Below are 21,277 nucleotides of genomic sequence, written 5' to 3' on the forward strand. Positions count from 1 at the left end.
TAATGCGCAAGAAATGGTATGGAAACCCCGTATTTACATATCTGCCACTGTGTAGGAGAATCCGTATAGGTGTTCGAGTGTTCGAACCGTAATGCGCAAGAAATGGTATGGAAACCCCGTATTTACATATCTGCCACTGTGCAGGAGAATCCGTATTGGTGTTCGAGTGTTCGAACCGTAATGCGCAAGAAATGGTATGCAAACCCCGTATTTACATATCTGCCACTGTGCAGGAGAATCCGTGTAGGTGTTCGAGTGTTCGAACCGAAATGCGTGAGAAATGGCATGTAAACCCTGTATTTACATATCTGCCACTGTGCAGGAGAATCCGTATAGGTGTTCGAGTGTTCGAACCGTAATGCGCAAGAAATGGTATGCAAACCCCGTATTTACATATCTGCCACTTTGCAGGAGAATCCGTATAGGTGTTCGAGTGTTCGAACCGTAATGCGCAAGAAATGGTATGGAAACCCCGTATTTACATATCTGCCACTGTGCAGGAGAATCCGTATAGGTGTTCGAGTGTTCGAAGCGTAATGCACAAGAAATGGTATGCAAACCCCGTATTTACATATCTGCCACTGTGCAGGAGAATCCGTGTAGGTGTTCGGGTGTTCGAACCGTAATGCGCAAGAAATGGTATGCAAACCCCGTATTTACATATCTGCCACTGTGCAGGAGAATCCGTATAGGTGTTCGGGTGTTCGAACCGTAATGCGCAAGAAATGGTATGTAAACCACGTATTTACATATCTGCCACTGTGCAGGAGAATCCGTATAGGTGTTCGAGTGTTCGAACCGTAATGCGCAAGAAATGGTATGCAAACCCCGTATTTACATAGCTGCCACTGTACAGGAGAATCCGTGTAGGTGTTCGAGTGTTCGAACCGAAATGCGTGAGAAATGGCATGTAAACCCTGTATTTACATATCTGCCACTGTGCAGGAGAATCCGTATAGGTGTTCGAGTGTTCGAACCGTAATGCGCAAGAAATGGTATGCAAACCCCGTATTTACATATCTGCCACTTTGCAAGAGAATCCGTATAGGTGTTCGAGTGTTCGAACCGTAATGCGCAAGAAATGGTATGGAAACCCCGTATTTACATATCTGCCACTGTGCAGGAGAATCCGTATAGGTGTTCGAGTGTTCGAAGCGTAATGCACAAGAAATGGTATGCAAACCCCGTATTTACATATCTGCCACTGTGCAGGAGAATCCGTGTAGGTGTTCGGGTGTTCGAACCGTAATGCGCAAGAAATGGTATGTAAACCCCTTATTTACATATCAGCCACTGTGCAGGAGAATCCGTGTAGGTGTTCGGGTGTTCGAACCGTAATGCGCAAGAAATGGTATGCAAACCCCGTATTTACATATCTGCCACTGTGCAGGAGAATCCGTATAGGTGTTCGGGTGTTCGAACCGTAATGCGCAAGAAATGGTATGTAAACCACGTATTTACAAATCTGCCACTGTGCAGGAGAATCCGTATAGGTGTTCGAGTGTTCGAACTGTAATGCGCAAGAAATGGTATGGAAACCCCGTATTTACATATCTGCCACTGTGTAGGAGAATCCGTATAGGTGTTCGAGTGTTCGAACCGTAATGCGCAAGAAATGATATGGATACCCCGTATTTACATATCTGCCACTGTACAGGAGAATCCGTATAGGTGCTCGAGTGTTCGAACCGTAATGCGCAAGAAATGGTATGCAAACCCCGTATTTACATATCTGCCACTGTGCAGGAGAATCCGTATAGGTGTTCGAGTGTTCGAACCGTAATGCGCAAGAAATGGTATGGAAACCCCGTATTTACATATCTGCCACTGTGCAGGAGAATCCGTGTAGGTGTTCGGGTGTTCGAACCGTAATGCGCAAGAAATGGTATGCAAACCCCGTATTTACATATCTGCCACTGTGTAGGAGAATCCGTATAGGTGTTCGGGTGTTCGAACCGTAATGCGCAAGAAATGGTATGTAAACCACGTATTTACATATCTGCCACTGTGCAGTAGAATCCGTATAGGTGTTCGAGTGTTCGAACCGTAATGCGCAAGAAATGGTATGGAAACCCCGTATTTACATATCTGCCACTGTGTAGGAGAATCCGTATAGGTGTTCGAGTGTTCGAACCGTAATGCGCAAGAAATGGTATGGAAACCCCGTATTTACATATCTGCCACTGTGCAGGAGAATCCGTATTGGTGTTCGAGTGTTCGAACCGTAATGCGCAAGAAATGGTATGCAAACCCCGTATTTACATATCTGCCACTGTGCAGGAGAATCCGTGTAGGTGTTCGAGTGTTCGAACCGAAATGCGTGAGAAATGGCATGTAAACCCTGTATTTACATATCTGCCACTGTGCAGGAGAATCCGTATAGGTGTTCGAGTGTTCGAACCGTAATGCGCAAGAAATGGTATGCAAACCCCGTATTTACATATCTGCCACTTTGCAGGAGAATCCGTATAGGTGTTCGAGTGTTCGAACCGTAATGCGCAAGAAATGGTATGGAAACCCCGTATTTACATATCTGCCACTGTGCAGGAGAATCCGTATAGGTGTTCGAGTGTTCGAAGCGTAATGCACAAGAAATGGTATGCAAACCCCGTATTTACATATCTGCCACTGTGCAGGAGAATCCGTGTAGGTGTTCGGGTGTTCGAACCGTAATGCGCAAGAAATGGTATGCAAACCCCGTATTTACATATCTGCCACTGTGCAGGAGAATCCGTATAGGTGTTCGGGTGTTCGAACCGTAATGCGCAAGAAATGGTATGTAAACCACGTATTTACATATCTGCCACTGTGCAGGAGAATCCGTATAGGTGTTCGAGTGTTCGAACTGTAATGCGCAAGAAATGGTATGGAAACCCCGTATTTACATATCTGCCACTGTGGAGGAGAATCCGTATAGGTGTTCGAGTGTTCGAACCGTAATGCGCAAGAAATGGTATGGAAACCCCGTATTTACATATCTGCCACTGTGCAGGAGAATCCGTATAGGTGTTCGAGTGTTCGAACCGTAATGCGCAAGAAATGGTATGCAAACCCCGTATTTACATATCTGCCACTGTGCAGGAGAATCCGTATAGGTGTTCGAGTGTTCGAACCGTAATGCGCAAGAAATGGTATGGAAACCCCGTATTTACATATCTGCCACTGTGCAGGAGAATCCGTGTAGGTGTTCGGGTGTTCGAACCGTAATGCGCAAGAAATGGTATGCAAACCCCGTATTTACATATCTGCCACTGTGCAGGAGAATCCGTATAGGTGTTCGGGTGTTCGAACCGTAATGCGCAAGAAATGGTATGTAAACCACGTATTTACATATCTGCCACTGTGCAGGAGAATCCGTATAGGTGTTCGAGTGTTCGAACTGTAATGCGCAAGAAATGGTATGGAAACCCCGTATTTACATATCTGCCACTGTGTAGGAGAATCCGTATAGGTGTTCGAGTGTTCGAACCGTAATGCGCAAGAAATGGTATGGAAACCCCGTATTTACATATCTGCCACTGTGCAGGAGAATCCGTATAGGTGTTCGAGTGTTCGAACCGTAATGCGCAAGAAATGGTATGCAAACCCCGTATTTACATATCTGCCACTGTGCAGGAGAATCCGTATAGGTGTTCGAGTGTTCGAACCGTAATGCGCAAGAAATGGTATGCAAACCCCGTATTTACATATCTGCCACTGTGTAGGAGAATCCGTATAGGTGTTCGAGTGTTCGAACCGTAATGCGTGAGAAATGGTATGCAAACCCCGTATTTACATATCTGCCACTGTGCAGGAGAATCCGTATAGGTGTTCGAGTGTTCGAACCGTAATGCGCAAGAAATGGTATGGAAACCCCGTATTTACATATCTGCCACTGTGCAGGAGAATCCGTATAGGTGTTCGAGTGTTCGAACCGTAATGCGCAAGAAATGGTATGGAAACCCCGTATTTACATATCTGCCACTGTGCAAGAGAATCCGTATAGGGGTTCGAGTGTTAGAAGCGTAATGCGCAAGAAATGGTATGCAAACCCCGTATTTACATATCTGCCACTGTGCAGGAGAATCCGTATAGGTGTTCGGGTGTTCGAACCGTAATGCGCAAGAAATGGTATGTAAACCCCGTATTTACATATCTGCCACTGTGCAGGAGAATCCGAATAGCTGTTCGGGTGTTCGAACCGTAATGCGCAAGAAATTGTATGCAAACCCCGTATTTACATATCTGCCACTGTGCAGGAGTATCCGTATAGGTGTTCGAGTGTTCGAACCGTAATGCGCAAGAAATGGTATGGAAACCCCGTATTTACATATCTGCCACTGTGCAGGAGAATCCGTATAGGTGTTCGAGTGTTCGAAGCGTAATGCGCGAGAAATGGTATGCAAACCCCGTATTTACATATCTGCCACTGTGCAGGAGAATCCGTGTAGGTGTTCGGGTGTTCGAACCGTAATGCGCAAGAAATGGTATGTAAACCCCTTATTTACATATCTGCCACTGTGCAGGAGAATCCGTGTAGGTGTTCGGGTGTTCGATCCGTAATGCGCAAGAAATGGTATGCAAACCCTGTATTTACATATCTGCCACTGTGCAGGAGAATCCGTATAGGTGTTCGGGTGTTCGAACCGTAATGCGCAAGAAATGGTATGTAAACCACGTATTTACATATCTGCCACTGTGCAGGAGAATCCGTATAGGTGTTCGAGTGTTCGAACTGTAATGCGCAAGAAATGGTATGGAAACCCCGTATTTACATATCTGCCACTGTGCAGGAGAATCCGTATAGGTGTTCGAGTGTTCGAACCGTAATGCGCAAGAAATGGTGTGGAAACCCCGTATTTACATATCTGCCACTGTGCAGGAGAATCCGTATAGGTGTTCGAGTGTTCGAACCGTAATGCGCAAGAAATGGTATGCAAACCCCGTATTTACATATCTGCCACTGTGCAGGAGAATCCGTATAGGTGTTCGAGTGTTCGAACCGTAATGCGTGATAAATGGTATGTAAACCCCGTATTTACATATCTGCCACTGTGCAGGAGAATCCTTATAGGTGTTCGAGTGTTCGAACCGTAATGCGCAAGAAATGGTATGGAAACCCCGTATTTACATATCTGCCACTGTGCAGGAGAATCCGTATAGGTGTTCGAGTGTTCGAACCGTAATGCGCAAGAAATGGTATGCAAACACCGTATTTACATATCTGCCACTGTGCAGGAGAATCCGTATAGGTGTTCGAGTGTTCGAACCGTAATGCGCAAGAAATGGTATGTAAACCCCGTATTTACATATCTGCCACTGTGCAGGAGAATCCGTATAGGTGTTCGGGTTTTCGAACCGTAATGCGCAAGAAATGGTATGTAAACCCCGTATTTACATATCTGCCACTGTGCAGGAGATTCCGTATAGGTGTTCGAGTGTTCGAACCGTAATGCGCAAGAAATGGTATGTAAACCCCGTATTTACATATCTGCCACTGTGCAGGAGAATCCGTATAGGTGTTCGGGTTTACGAACCGTAATGCGCAAGAAATGGTATGTAAACCACGTATTTACAAATCTGCCACTGTGCAGGAGAATCCGTATCGGTGTTCGAACCGTAATGCGCAAGAAATGGTATGTAAACCACGTATTTACATATCTGCCACTGTGCAGGAGAATCCGTATAGGTGTTCGAGTGTTCGATCCGTAATGCGCAAGAAATGGTATGCAAACCCCGTATTTACATATCTGGCACTGTGCAGGAGAATCCGTATTGGTGTTCGAGTGTTCGAAGCGTAATGCGCAAGAAATGGTATGCAAACCCCGTATTTACATATTTGCCACTGTGCAGGAGAATCCGTATAGGTGTTCGGGTGTTCGAACCGTAATGCGCAAGAAATGGTATGTAAACCATGTATTTATATGTCTGCCACTGTGCAGGAGAATCCGTATAGGTGTTCGAGTGTTCGAACTGTAATGCGCAAGAAATGGTATGGAAACCCCGTATTTACATATCTGCCAATGTGCAGGAGAATCCGTATAGGTGTTCAAGTGTTCGAACCGTAATGCGCAAGAAATGGTATGGAAACCTCGTATTTACATATCTGCCACTGTGCAGGAGAATCCGTATAGGTGTTTGAGTGTTCGAACCGTAATGCGCAAGAAATGGTATGCAAACCCCGTATTTACATATCTGCCACTGTGCAGGAGAATCCGTATAGGTGTTCGAGTGTTCGAACCATAATGCGTGAGAAATGGCATGTAAACCCCGTATTTACATATCTGCCACTGTGCAGGAGAATCCGTATAGGTGTTCGAGTGTTCGAACCGTAATGCGCAAGAAATGGTATGTAAACCACGTATTTACATATCTGCCACTGTGCAGGAGAATCCGTATAGGTGTTCGAGTGTTCGAACTGTAATGCGCAAGAAATGGTATGGAAACCCCGTATTTACATATCTGCCACTGTGTAGGAGAATCCGTATAGGTGTTCGAGTGTTCGAACCGTAATGCGCAAGAAATGGTATGGAAACCCCGTATTTACATATCTGCCACTGTGCAGGAGAATCCGTATAGGTGTTCGAGTGTTCGAACCGTAATGCGCAAGAAATGGTATGCAAACCCCGTATTTACATATCTGCCACTGTGCAGGAGAATCCGTATAGGTGTTCGAGTGTTCGAACCGTAATGCGCAAGAAATGGTATGGAAACCCCGTATTTACATATCTGCCACTGTGCAGGAGAATCCGTGTAGGTGTTCGGGTGTTCGAACCGTAATGCGCAAGAAATGGTATGCAAACCCCGTATTTACATATCTGCCACTGTGCAGGAGAATCCGTATAGGTGTTCGGGTGTTCGAACCGTAATGCGCAAGAAATGGTATGTAAACCACGTATTTACATATCTGCCACTGTGCAGGAGAATCCGTATAGGTGTTCGAGTGTTCGAACTGTAATGCGCAAGAAATGGTATGGAAACCCCGTATTTACATATCTGCCACTGTGTAGGAGAATCCGTATAGGTGTTCGAGTGTTCGAACCGTAATGCGCAAGAAATGGTATGGAAACCCCGTATTTACATATCTGCCACTGTGCAGGAGAATCCGTATTGGTGTTCGAGTGTTCGAACCGTAATGCGCAAGAAATGGTATGCAAACCCCGTATTTACATATCTGCCACTGTGCAGGAGAATCCGTGTAGGTGTTCGAGTGTTCGAACCGAAATGCGTGAGAAATGGCATGTAAACCCTGTATTTACATATCTGCCACTGTGCAGGAGAATCCGTATAGGTGTTCGAGTGTTCGAACCGTAATGCGCAAGAAATGGTATGCAAACCCCGTATTTACATATCTACCACTTTGCAGGAGAATCCGTATAGGTGTTCAAGTGTTCGAACCGTAATGCGCAAGAAATGGTATGGAAACCCCGTATTTACATATCTGCCACTGTGCAGGAGAATCCGTATAGGTGTTCGAGTGTTCGAAGCGTAATGCACAAGAAATGGTATGCAAACCCCGTATTTACATATCTGCCACTGTGCAGGAGAATCCGTGTAGGTGTTCGGGTGTTCGAACCGTAATGCGCAAGAAATGGTATGTAAACCCCTTATTTACATATCAGCCACTGTGCAGGAGAATCCGTGTAGGTGTTCGGGTGTTCGAACCGTAATGCGCAAGAAATGGTATGCAAACCCCGTATTTACATATCTGCCACTGTGCAGGAGAATCCGTATAGGTGTTCGGGTGTTCGAACCGTAATGCGCAAGAAATGGTATGTAAACCACGTATTTACAAATCTGCCACTGTGCAGGAGAATCCGTATAGGTGTTCGAGTGTTCGAACTGTAATGCGCAAGAAATGGTATGGAAACCCCGTATTTACATATCTGCCACTGTGTAGGAGAATCCGTATAGGTGTTCGAGTGTTCGAACCGTAATGCGCAAGAAATGATATGGAAACCCCGTATTTACATATCTGCCACTGTACAGGAGAATCCGTATAGGTGTTCGAGTGTTCGAACCGTAATGCGCAAGAAATGGTATGCAAACCCCGTATTTACATATCTGCCACTGTGCAGGAGAATCCGTATAGGTGTTCGAGTGTTCGAACCGTAATGCGCAAGAAATGGTATGGAAACCCCGTATTTACATATCTGCCACTGTGCAGGAGAATCCGTGTAGGTGTTCGGGTGTTCGAACCGTAATGCGCAAGAAATGTTATGCAAACCCCGTATTTACATATCTGCCACTGTGTAGGAGAATCCGTATAGGTGTTCGGGTGTTCGAACCGTAATGCGCAAGAAATGGTATGTAAACCACGTATTTACATATCTGCCACTGTGCAGGAGAATCCGTATAGGTGTTCGAGTGTTCGAACTGTAATGCGCAAGAAATGGTATGGAAACCCCGTATTTACATATCTGCCACTGTGTAGGAGAATCCGTATAGGTGTTCGAGTGTTCGAACCGTAATGCGCAAGAAATGGTATGGAAACCCCGTATTTACATATCTGCCACTGTGCAGGAGAATCCGTATTGGTGTTCGAGTGTTCGAACCGTAATGCGCAAGAAATGGTATGCAAACCCCGTATTTACATATCTGCCACTGTGCAGGAGAATCCGTGTAGGTGTTCGAGTGTTCGAACCGAAATGCGTGAGAAATGGCATGTAAACCCTGTATTTACATATCTGCCACTGTGCAGGAGAATCCGTATAGGTGTTCGAGTGTTCGAACCGTAATGCGCAAGAAATGGTATGCAAACCCCGTATTTACATATCTGCCACTTTGTAGGAGAATCCGTATAGGTGTTCGAGTGTTCGAACCGTAATGCGCAAGAAATGGTATGGAAACCCCGTATTTACATATCTGCCACTGTGCAGGAGAATCCGTATAGGTGTTCGGGTTTTCGAACCGTAATGCGCAAGAAATGGTATGTAAACCCCGTATTTACATATCTGCCACTGTGCAGGAGATTCCGTATAGGTGTTCGAGTGTTCGAACCGTAATGCGCAAGAAATGGTATGTAAACCCCGTATTTACATATCTGCCACTGTGCAGGAGAATCCGTATAGGTGTTCGGGTTTACGAACCGTAATGCGCAAGAAATGGTATGTAAACCACGTATTTACAAATCTGCCACTGTGCAGGAGAATCCGTATCGGTGTTCGAACCGTAATGCGCAAGAAATGGTATGTAAACCACGTATTTACATATCTGCCACTGTGCAGGAGAATCCGTATAGGTGTTCGAGTGTTCGATCCGTAATGCGCAAGAAATGGTATGCAAACCCCGTATTTACATATCTGGCACTGTGCAGGAGAATCCGTATTGGTGTTCGAGTGTTCGAAGCGTAATGCGCAAGAAATGGTATGCAAACCCCGTATTTACATATTTGCCACTGTGCAGGAGAATCCGTATAGGTGTTCGGGTGTTCGAACCGTAATGCGCAAGAAATGGTATGTAAACCATGTATTTATATGTCTGCCACTGTGCAGGAGAATCCGTATAGGTGTTCGAGTGTTCGAAATGTAATGCGCAAGAAATGGTATGGAAACCCCGTATTTACATATCTGCCAATGTGCAGGAGAATCCGTATAGGTGTTCAAGTGTTCGAACCGTAATGCGCAAGAAATGGTATGGAAACCTCGTATTTACATATCTGCCACTGTGCAGGAGAATCCGTATAGGTGTTTGAGTGTTCGAACCGTAATGCGCAAGAAATGGTATGCAAACCCCGTATTTACATATCTGCCACTGTGCAGGAGAATCCGTATAGGTGTTCGAGTGTTCGAACCATAATGCGTGAGAAATGGCATGTAAACCCCGTATTTACATATCTGCCACTGTGCAGGAGAATCCTTATAGGTGTTCGAGTGTTCGAACCGTAATGCGCAAGAAATGGTATGTAAACCACGTATTTACATATCTGCCACTGTGCAGGAGAATCCGTATAGGTGTTCGAGTGTTCGAACTGTAATGCGCAAGAAATGGTATGGAAACCCCGTATTTACATATCTGCCACTGTGTAGGAGAATCCGTATAGGTGTTCGAGTGTTCGAACCGTAATGCGCAAGAAATGGTATGGAAACCCCGTATTTACATATCTGCCACTGTGCAGGAGAATCCGTATAGGTGTTCGAGTGTTCGAACCGTAATGCGCAAGAAATGGTATGCAAACCCCGTATTTACATATCTGCCACTGTGCAGGAGAATCCGTATAGGTGTTCGAGTGTTCGAACCGTAATGCGCAAGAAATGGTATGGAAACCCCGTATTTACATATCTGCCACTGTGCAGGAGAATCCGTGTAGGTGTTCGGGTGTTCGAACCGTAATGCGCAAGAAATGGTATGCAAACCCCGTATTTACATATCTGCCACTGTGCAGGAGAATCCGTATAGGTGTTCGGGTGTTCGAACCGTAATGCGCAAGAAATGGTATGTAAACCACGTATTTACATATCTGCCACTGTGCAGGAGAATCCGTATAGGTGTTCGAGTGTTCGAACTGTAATGCGCAAGAAATGGTATGGAAACCCCGTATTTACATATCTGCCACTGTGTAGGAGAATCCGTATAGGTGTTCGAGTGTTCGAACCGTAATGCGCAAGAAATGGTATGGAAACCCCGTATTTACATATCTGCCACTGTGCAGGAGAATCCGTATTGGTGTTCGAGTGTTCGAACCGTAATGCGCAAGAAATGGTATGCAAACCCCGTATTTACATATCTGCCACTGTGCAGGAGAATCCGTGTAGGTGTTCGAGTGTTCGAACCGAAATGCGTGAGAAATGGCATGTAAACCCTGTATTTACATATCTGCCACTGTGCAGGAGAATCCGTATAGGTGTTCGAGTGTTCGAACCGTAATGCGCAAGAAATGGTATGCAAACCCCGTATTTACATATCTACCACTTTGCAGGAGAATCCGTATAGGTGTTCAAGTGTTCGAACCGTAATGCGCAAGAAATGGTATGGAAACCCCGTATTTACATATCTGCCACTGTGCAGGAGAATCCGTATAGGTGTTCGAGTGTTCGAAGCGTAATGCACAAGAAATGGTATGCAAACCCCGTATTTACATATCTGCCACTGTGCAGGAGAATCCGTGTAGGTGTTCGGGTGTTCGAACCGTAATGCGCAAGAAATGGTATGTAAACCCCTTATTTACATATCAGCCACTGTGCAGGAGAATCCGTGTAGGTGTTCGGGTGTTCGAACCGTAATGCGCAAGAAATGGTATGCAAACCCCGTATTTACATATCTGCCACTGTGCAGGAGAATCCGTATAGGTGTTCGGGTGTTCGAACCGTAATGCGCAAGAAATGGTATGTAAACCACGTATTTACAAATCTGCCACCGTGCAGGAGAATCCGTATAGGTGTTCGAGTGTTCGAACTGTAATGCGCAAGAAATGGTATGGAAACCCCGTATTTACATATCTGCCACTGTGTAGGAGAATCCGTATAGGTGTTCGAGTGTTCGAACCGTAATGCGCAAGAAATGATATGGAAACCCCGTATTTACATATCTGCCACTGTACAGGAGAATCCGTATAGGTGTTCGAGTGTTCGAACCGTAATGCGCAAGAAATGGTATGCAAACCCCGTATTTACATATCTGCCACTGTGCAGGAGAATCCGTATAGGTGTTCGAGTGTTCGAACCGTAATGCGCAAGAAATGGTATGGAAACCCCGTATTTACATATCTGCCACTGTGCAGGAGAATCCGTGTAGGTGTTCGGGTGTTCGAACCGTAATGCGCAAGAAATGGTATGCAAACCCCGTATTTACATATCTGCCACTGTGTAGGAGAATCCGTATAGGTGTTCGGGTGTTCGAACCGTAATGCGCAAGAAATGGTATGTAAACCACGTATTTACATATCTGCCACTGTGCAGGAGAATCCGTATAGGTGTTCGAGTGTTCGAACTGTAATGCGCAAGAAATGGTATGGAAACCCCGTATTTACATATCTGCCACTGTGTAGGAGAATCCGTATAGGTGTTCGAGTGTTCGAACCGTAATGCGCAAGAAATGGTATGGAAACCCCGTATTTACATATCTGCCACTGTGCAGGAGAATCCGTATTGGTGTTCGAGTGTTCGAACCGTAATGCGCAAGAAATGGTATGCAAACCCCGTATTTACATATCTGCCACTGTGCAGGAGAATCCGTGTAGGTGTTCGAGTGTTCGAACCGAAATGCGTGAGAAATGGCATGTAAACCCTGTATTTACATATCTGCCACTGTGCAGGAGAATCCGTATAGGTGTTCGAGTGTTCGAACCGTAATGCGCAAGAAATGGTATGCAAACCCCGTATTTACATATCTGCCACTTTGTAGGAGAATCCGTATAGGTGTTCGAGTGTTCGAACCGTAATGCGCAAGAAATGGTATGGAAACCCCGTATTTACATATCTGCCACTGTGCAGGAGAATCCGTATAGGTGTTCGAGTGTTCGAAGCGTAATGCACAAGAAATGGTATGCAAACCCCGTATTTACATATCTGCCACTGTGCAGGAGAATCCGTGTAGGTGTTCGGGTGTTCGAACCGTAATGCGCAAGAAATGGTATGCAAACCCCGTATTTACATATCTGCCACTGTACAGGAGAATCCGTATAGGTGTTCGAGTGTTCGAACCGTAATGCGCAAGAAATGGTATGTAAACCACGTATTTACATATCTGCCACTGTGCAGGAGAATCCGTATAGGTGTTCGAGTGTTCGAACTGTAATGCGCAAGAAATGGTATGGAAACCCCGTATTTACATATCTGCCACTGTGGAGGAGAATCCGTATAGGTGTTCGAGTGTTCGAACCGTAATGCGCAAGAAATGGTATGGAAACCCCGTATTTACATATCTGCCACTGTGCAGGAGAATCCGTATAGGTGTTCGAGTGTTCGAACCGTAATGCGCAAGAAATGGTATGCAAACCCCGTATTTACATATCTGCCACTGTGCAGGAGAATCCGTATAGGTGTTCGAGTGTTCGAACCGTAATGCGCAAGAAATGGTATGGAAACCCCGTATTTACATATCTGCCACTGTGCAGGAGAATCCGTGTAGGTGTTCGGGTGTTCGAACCGTAATGCGCAAGAAATGGTATGCAAACCCCGTATTTACATATCTGCCACTGTGCAGGAGAATCCGTATAGGTGTTCGAGTGTTCGAACCGTAATGCGCAAGAAATGGTATGGAAACCCCGTATTTACATATCTGCCACTGTGCAGGAGAATCCGTATAGGTGTTCGAGTGTTCGAACCGTAATGCGCAAGAAATGGTATGGAAACCCCGTATTTACATATCTGCCACTGTGCAAGAGAATCCGTATAGGGGTTCGAGTGTTAGAAGCGTAATGCGCAAGAAATGGTATGCAAACCCCGTATTTACATATCTGCCACTGTGCAGGAGAATCCGTATAGGTGTTCGGGTGTTCGAACCGTAATGCGCAAGAAATGGTATGTAAACCCCGTATTTACATATCTGCCACTGTGCAGGAGAATCCGAATAGCTGTTCGGGTGTTCGAACCGTAATGCGCAAGAAATTGTATGCAAACCCCGTATTTACATATCTGCCACTGTGCAGGAGTATCCGTATAGGTGTTCGAGTGTTCGAACCGTAATGCGCAAGAAATGGTATGGAAACCCCGTATTTACATATCTGCCACTGTGCAGGAGAATCCGTATAGGTGTTCGAGTGTTCGAAGCGTAATGCGCGAGAAATGGTATGCAAACCCCGTATTTACATATCTGCCACTGTGCAGGAGAATCCGTGTAGGTGTTCGGGTGTTCGAACCGTAATGCGCAAGAAATGGTATGTAAACCCCTTATTTACATATCTGCCACTGTGCAGGAGAATCCGTGTAGGTGTTCGGGTGTTCGAACCGTAATGCGCAAGAAATGGTATGCAAACCCAGTATTTACATATCTGCCACTGTGCAGGAGAATCCGTATAGGTGTTCGGGTGTTCGAACCGTAATGCGCAAGAAATGGTATGTAAACCACGTATTTACATATCTGCCACTGTGCAGGAGAATCCGTATAGGTGTTCGAGTGTTCGAACTGTAATGCGCAAGAAATGGTATGGAAACCCCGTATTTACATATCTGCCACTGTGCAGGAGAATCCGTATAGGTGTTCGAGTGTTCGAACCGTAATGCGCAAGAAATGGTGTGGAAACCCCGTATTTACATATCTGCCACTGTGCAGGAGAATCCGTATAGGTGTTCGAGTGTTCGAACCGTAATGCGCAAGAAATGGTATGCAAACCCCGTATTTACATATCTGCCACTAGGCAGGAGAATCCGTATAGGTGTTCGAGTGTTCGAACCGTAATGCGTGATAAATGGTATGTAAACCCCGTATTTACATATCTGCCACTGTGCAGGAGAATCCTTATAGGTGTTCGAGTGTTCGAACCGTAATGCGCAAGAAATGGTATGGAAACCCCGTATTTACATATCTGCCACTGTGCAGGAGAATCCGTATAGGTGTTCGAGTGTTCGAACCGTAATGCGCAAGAAATGGTATGCAAACACCGTATTTACATATCTGCCACTGTGCAGGAGAATCCGTATAGGTGTTCGAGTGTTCGAACCGTAATGCGCAAGAAATGGTATGTAAACCCCGTATTTACATATCTGCCACTGTGCAGGAGAATCCGTATAGGTGTTCGGGTTTTCGAACCGTAATGCGCATGAAATGGTATGTAAACCCCGTATTTACATATCTGCCACTGTGCAGGAGATTCCGTATAGGTGTTCGAGTGTTCGAACCGTAATGCGCAAGAAATGGTATGTAAACCCCGTATTTACATATCTGCCACTGTGCAGGAGAATCCGTATAGGTGTTCGGGTTTACGAACCGTAATGCGCAAGAAATGGTATGTAAACCACGTATTTACAAATCTGCCACTGTGCAGGAGAATCCGTATCGGTGTTCGAACCGTAATGCGCAAGAAATGGTATGTAAACCACGTATTTACATATCTGCCACTGTGCAGGAGAATCCGTATAGGTGTTCGAGTGTTCGATCCGTAATGCGCAAGAAATGGTATGCAAACCCCGTATTTACATATCTGGCACTGTGCAGGAGAATCCGTATTGGTGTTCGAGTGTTCGAAGCGTAATGCGCAAGAAATGGTATGCAAACCCCGTATTTACATATTTGCCACTGTGCAGGAGAATCCGTATAGGTGTTCGGGTGTTCGAACCGTAATGCGCAAGAAATGGTATGTAAACCATGTATTTATATGTCTGCCACTGTGCAGGAGAATCCGTATAGGTGTTCGAGTGTTCGAACTGTAATGCGCAAGAAATGGTATGGAAACCCCGTATTTACATATCTGCCAATGTGCAGGAGAATCCGTATAGGTGTTCAAGTGTTCGAACCGTAATGCGCAAGAAATGGTATGGAAACCTCGTATTTACATATCTGCCACTGTGCAGGAGAATCCGTATAGGTGTTTGAGTGTTCGAACCGTAATGCGCAAGAAATGGTATGCAAACCCCGTATTTACATATCTGCCACTGTGCAGGAGAATCCGTATAGGTGTTCGAGTGTTCGAACCATAATGCGTGAGAAATGGCATGTAAATCCCGTATTTACATATCTGCCACTGTGCAGGAGAATCCGTATAGGTGTTCGAGCGTTCGAACCGTAATGCGCAAGAAATGGTATGTAAACCACGTATTTACATATCTGCCACTGTGCAGGAGAATCCGTATAGGTGTTCGAGTGTTCGAACTGTAATGCGCAAGAAATGGTATGGAAACCCCGTATTTACATATCTGCCACTGTGTAGGAGAATCCGTATAGGTGTTCGAGTGTTCGAACCGTAATGCGCAAGAAATGGTATGGAAACCCCGTATTTACATATCTGCCACTGTGCAGGAGAATCCGTATAGGTGTTCGAGTGTTCGAACCGTAATGCGCAAGAAATGGTATGCAAACCCCGTATTTACATATCTGCCACTGTGCAGGAGAATCCGTATAGGTGTTCGAGTGTTCGAACCGTAATGCGCAAGAAATGGTATGGAAACCCCGTATTTACATATCTGCCACTGTGCAGGAGAATCCGTGTAGGTGTTCGGGTGTTCGAACCGTAATGCGCAAGAAATGGTATGCAAACCCCGTATTTACATATCTGCCACTGTGCAGGAGAATCCGTATAGGTGTTCGGGTGTTCGAACCGTAATGCGCAAGAAATGGTATGTAAACCACGTATTTACATATCTGCCACTGTGCAGGAGAATCCGTATAGGTGTTCGAGTGTTCGAACCGTAATGCGCAAGAAATGGTATGTAAACCCCGTATTTACATATCTGCCACTTTGCAGGAGAATCCGTATAGGTGTTCGGGTTTTCGAACCGTAATGCGCATGAAATGGTATGTAAACCCCGTATTTACATATCTGCCACTGTGCAGGAGATTCCGTATAGGTGTTCGAGTGTTCGAACCGTAATGCGCAAGAAATGGTATGTAAACCCCGTATTTACATATCTGCCACTGTGCAGGAGAATCCGTATAGGTGTTCGGGTTTACGAACCGTAATGCGCAAGAAATGGTATGTAAACCACGTATTTACAAATCTGCCACTGTGCAGGAGAATCCGTATCGGTGTTCGAACCGTAATGCGCAAGAAATGGTATGTAAACCACGTATTTACATATCTGCCACTGTGCAAGAGAATCCGTATAGGTGTTCGAGTGTTCGATCCGTAATGCGCAAGAAATGGTATGCAAACCCCGTATTTACATATCTGGCACTGTGCAGGAGAATCCGTATTGGTGTTCGAGTGTTCGAAGCGTAATGCGCAAGAAATGGTATGCAAACCCCGTATTTACATATTTGCCACTGTGCAGGAGAATCCGTATAGGTGTTCGGGTGTTCGAACCGTAATGCGCAAGAAATGGTATGTAAACCATGTATTTATATGTCTGCCACTGTGCAGGAGAATCCGTATAGGTGTTCGAGTGTTCGAACTGTAATGCGCAAGAAATGGTATGGAAACCCCGTATTTACATATCTGCCAATGTGCAGGAGAATCCGTATAGGTGTTCAAGTGTTCGAACCGTAATGCGCAAGAAATGGTATGGAAACCTCGTATTTACATATCTGCCACTGTGCAGGAGAATCCGTATAGGTGTTTGAGTGTTCGAACCGTAATGCGCAAGAAATGGTATGCAAACCCCGTATTTACATATCTGCCACTGTGCAGGAGAATCCGTATAGGTGTTCGAGTGTTCGAACCATAATGCGTGAGAAATGGCATGTAAACCCCGTATTTACATATCTGCCACTGTGCAGGAGAATCCGTATAGGTGTTCGAGCGTTCGAACCGTAATGCGCAAGAAATGGTATGTAAACCACGTATTTACATATCTGCCACTGTGCAGGAGAATCCGTATAGGTGTTCGAGTGTTCGAACTGTAATGCGCAAGAAATGGTATGGAAACCCCGTATTTACATATCTGCCACTGTGTAGGAGAATCCGTATAGGTGTTCGAGTGTTCGAACCGTAATGCGCAAGAAATGGTATGGAAACCCCGTATTTACATATCTGCCACTGTGCAGGAGAATCCGTATAGGTGTTCGAGTGTTCGAACCGTAATGCGCAAGAAATGGTATGCAAACCCCGTATTTACATATCTGCCACTGTGCAGGAGAATCCGTATAGGTGTTCGAGTGTTCGAATCGTAATGCGCAAGAAATGGTATGGAAACCCCGTATTTACATATCTGCCACTGTGCAGGAGAATCCGTATAGGTGTTCGAGTGTTCGAACCGTAATGCGCAAGAAATGGTATGGAAACCCCGTACTTACATATCTGCCACTGTGCAAGAGAATCCGTATAGGGGTTCGAGTGTTAGAAGCGTAATGCGCAAGAAATGGTATGCAAACCCCGTATTTACATATCTGCCACTGTGCAGGAGAATCCGTATAGGTGTTCGGGTGTTCGAACCGTAATGCGCAAGAAATGGTATGTAAACCCCGTATTTACATATCTGCCACTGTGCAGGAGAATCCGAATAGCTGTTCGGGTGTTCGAACCGTAATGCGCAAGAAATTGTATGCAAACCCCGTATTTACATATCTGCCACTGTGCAGGAGAATCCGTATAGGTGTTCGAGTGTTCGAACCGTAATGCGCAAGAAATGGTATGGAAACCCCGTATTTACATATCTGCCACTGTGCAGGAGAATCCGTATAGGTGTTCGAGTGTTCGAAGCGTAATGCGCGAGAAATGGTATGCAAACCCCGTATTTACATATCTGCCACTGTGCAGGAGAATCCGTGTAGGTGTTCGGGTGTTCGAACCGTAATGCGCAAGAAATGGTATGTAAACCCCTTATTTACATATCTGCCACTGTGCAGGAGAATCCGTGTAGGTGTTCGGGTGTTCGAACCGTAATGCGCAAGAAATGGTATGCAAACCCAGTATTTACATATCTGCCACTGTGCAGGAGAATCCGTATAGGTGTTCGGGTGTTCGAACCGTAATGCGCAAGAAATGGTATGTAAACCACGTATTTACATATCTGCCACTGTGCAGGAGAATCCGTATAGGTGTTCGAGTGTTCGAACTGTAATGCGCAAGAAATGGTATGGAAACCCCGTATTTACATATCTGCCACTGTGCAGGAGAATCCGTATAGGTGTTCGAGTGTTCGAACCGTAATGCGCAAGAAATGGTATGGAAACCCCGTATTTACATATCTGCCACTGTGTAGGAGAATCCGTATAGGTGTTCGAGTGTTCGAACCGTAATGCGCAAGAAATGGTATGCAAACCCCGTATTTACATATCTGCCACTGTGCAGGAGAATCCGTATAGGTGTTCGAGTGTTCGAACCGTAATGCGTGATAAATGGTATGTAAACCCCGTATTTACATAGCTGCCACTGTGCAGGAGAATCCTTATAGGTGTTCGAGTGTTCGAACCGTAATGCGCAAGAAATGGTATGGAAACCCCGTATTTACATATCTGCCACTGTGCAGGAGAATCCGTATAGGTGTTCGAGTGTTCGAACCGTAATGCGCAAGAAATGGTATGCAAACACCGTATTTACATATCTGCCACTGTGCAGGAGAATCCGTATAGGTGTTCGAGTGTTCGAACCGTAATGCGCAAGAAATGGTATGTAAACCCCGTATTTACATATCTGCCACTGTGCAGGAGAATCCGTATAGGTGTTCGGGTTTTCGAACCGTAATGCGCAAGAAATGGTATGTAAACCCCGTATTTACATATCTGCCACTGTGCAGGAGATTCCGTATAGGTGTTCGAGTGTTCGAACCGTAATGCGCAAGAAATGGTATGTAAACCCCGTATTTACATATCTGCCACTGTGCAGGAGAATCCGTATAGGTGTTCGGGTTTACGAACCGTAATGCGCAAGAAATGGTATGTAAACCACGTATTTACAAATCTGCCACTGTGCAGGAGAATCCGTATCGGTGTTCGAACCGTAATGCGCAAGAAATGGTATGTAAACCACGTATTTACATATCTGCCACTGTGCAGGAGAATCCGTATAGGTGTTCGAGTGTTCGATCCGTAATGCGCAAGATATGGTATGCAAACCCCGTATTTACATATCTGGCACTGTGCAGGAGAATCCGTATTGGTGTTCGAGTGTTCGAAGCGTAATGCGCAAGAAATGGTATGCAAACCCCGTATTTACATATTTGCCACTGTGCAGGAGAATCCGTATAGGTGTTCGGGTGTTCGAACCGTAATGCGCAAGAAATGGTATGTAAACCATGTATTTATATGTCTGCCACTGTGCAGGAGAATCCGTATAGGTGTTCGAGTGTTCGAACTGTAATGCGCAAGAAATGGTATGGAAACCCCGTATTTACATATCTGCCAATGTGCAGGAGAATCCGTATAGGTGTTCAAGTGTTCGAACCGTAAAGCGCAAGAAATGGTATGGAAACCTCGTATTTACATATCTGCCACTGTGTAGGAGAATCCGTATAGGTGTTTGAGTGTTCGAACCGTAATGCGCAAGAAATGGTATGCAAACCCCGTATTTACATATCTGCCACTGTGCAGGAGAATCCGTATAGGTGTTCGAGTGTTCGAACCATAATGCGTGAGAAATGGCATGTAAACCCCGTATTTACATATCTGCCACTGTGCAGGAGAATCCGTATAGGTGTTCGAGTGTTCGAACCGTAATGCGCAAGAAATGGTATGCAAACCCCGTATTTACATATCTGGCACTGTGCAGGAGAATCCGTATTGGTGTTCGAGTGTTCGAAGCGTAATGCGCAAGAAATGGTATGCAAACCCCGTATTTACATATTTGCCACTGTGCAGGAGAATCCGTATAGGTGTTCGGGTGTTCGAACCGTAATGCGCAAGAAATGGTATGTAAACCACGTATTTACATATCTGCCACTGTGCAGGAGAATCCGTATAGGTGTTCGAGTGTTCGAACTGTAATGCGCAAGAAATGGTATGGAAACCCCGTATTTACATATCTGCCACTGTGTAGGAGAATCCGTATAGGTGTTCGAGTGTTCGAACCGTAATGCGCAAGAAATGGTAAGGAAACCCCGTATTTACATATCTGCCACTGTGCAGGAGAATCCGTATAGGTGTTCGAGCGGTCGAACCGTAATGCGCAAGAAATGGTATGGAAACCCCGTATTTACATATCTGCCACTGTGCAGGAGAATCCGTATAGGTGTTCGAGTGTTCGAACTGTAATGCGCAAGAAATGGTATGGAAACCCCGTATTTACATAGCTGCCACTGTGCAGGAGAATCCTTATAGGTGTTCGAGTGTTCGAACCGTAATGCGCAAGAAATGGTATGGAAACCCCGTATTTACATATCTGCCACTGTGCAGGAGAATCCGTATAGGTGTTCGAGTGTTCGAACCGTAATGCGCAAGAAATGGTATGCAAACACCGTATTTACATATCTGCCACTGTGCAGGAGAATCCGTATAGGTGTTCGAGTGTTCGAACCGTAATGCGCAAGAAATGGTATGTAAACCCCGTATTTACATATCTGCCACTGTGCAGGAGAATCCGTATAGGTGTTCGGGTTTTCGAACCGTAATGCGCAAGAAATGGTATGTAAACCCCGTATTTACATATCTGCCACTGTGCAGGAGATTCCGTATAGGTGTTCGAGTGTTCGAACCGTAATGCGCAAGAAATGGTATGTAAACCCCGTATTTACATATCTGCCACTGTGCAGGAGAATCCGTATAGGTGTTCGGGTTTACGAACCGTAATGCGCAAGAAATGGTATGTAAACCACGTATTTACAAATCTGCC

This window comes from Camellia sinensis, unplaced genomic scaffold (genome assembly GCF_055761805.1).
Source record: "Camellia sinensis isolate YWXY unplaced genomic scaffold, ASM5576180v1 Unanchor13, whole genome shotgun sequence".
Classification (NCBI taxonomy): domain Eukaryota; kingdom Viridiplantae; phylum Streptophyta; class Magnoliopsida; order Ericales; family Theaceae; genus Camellia; species Camellia sinensis.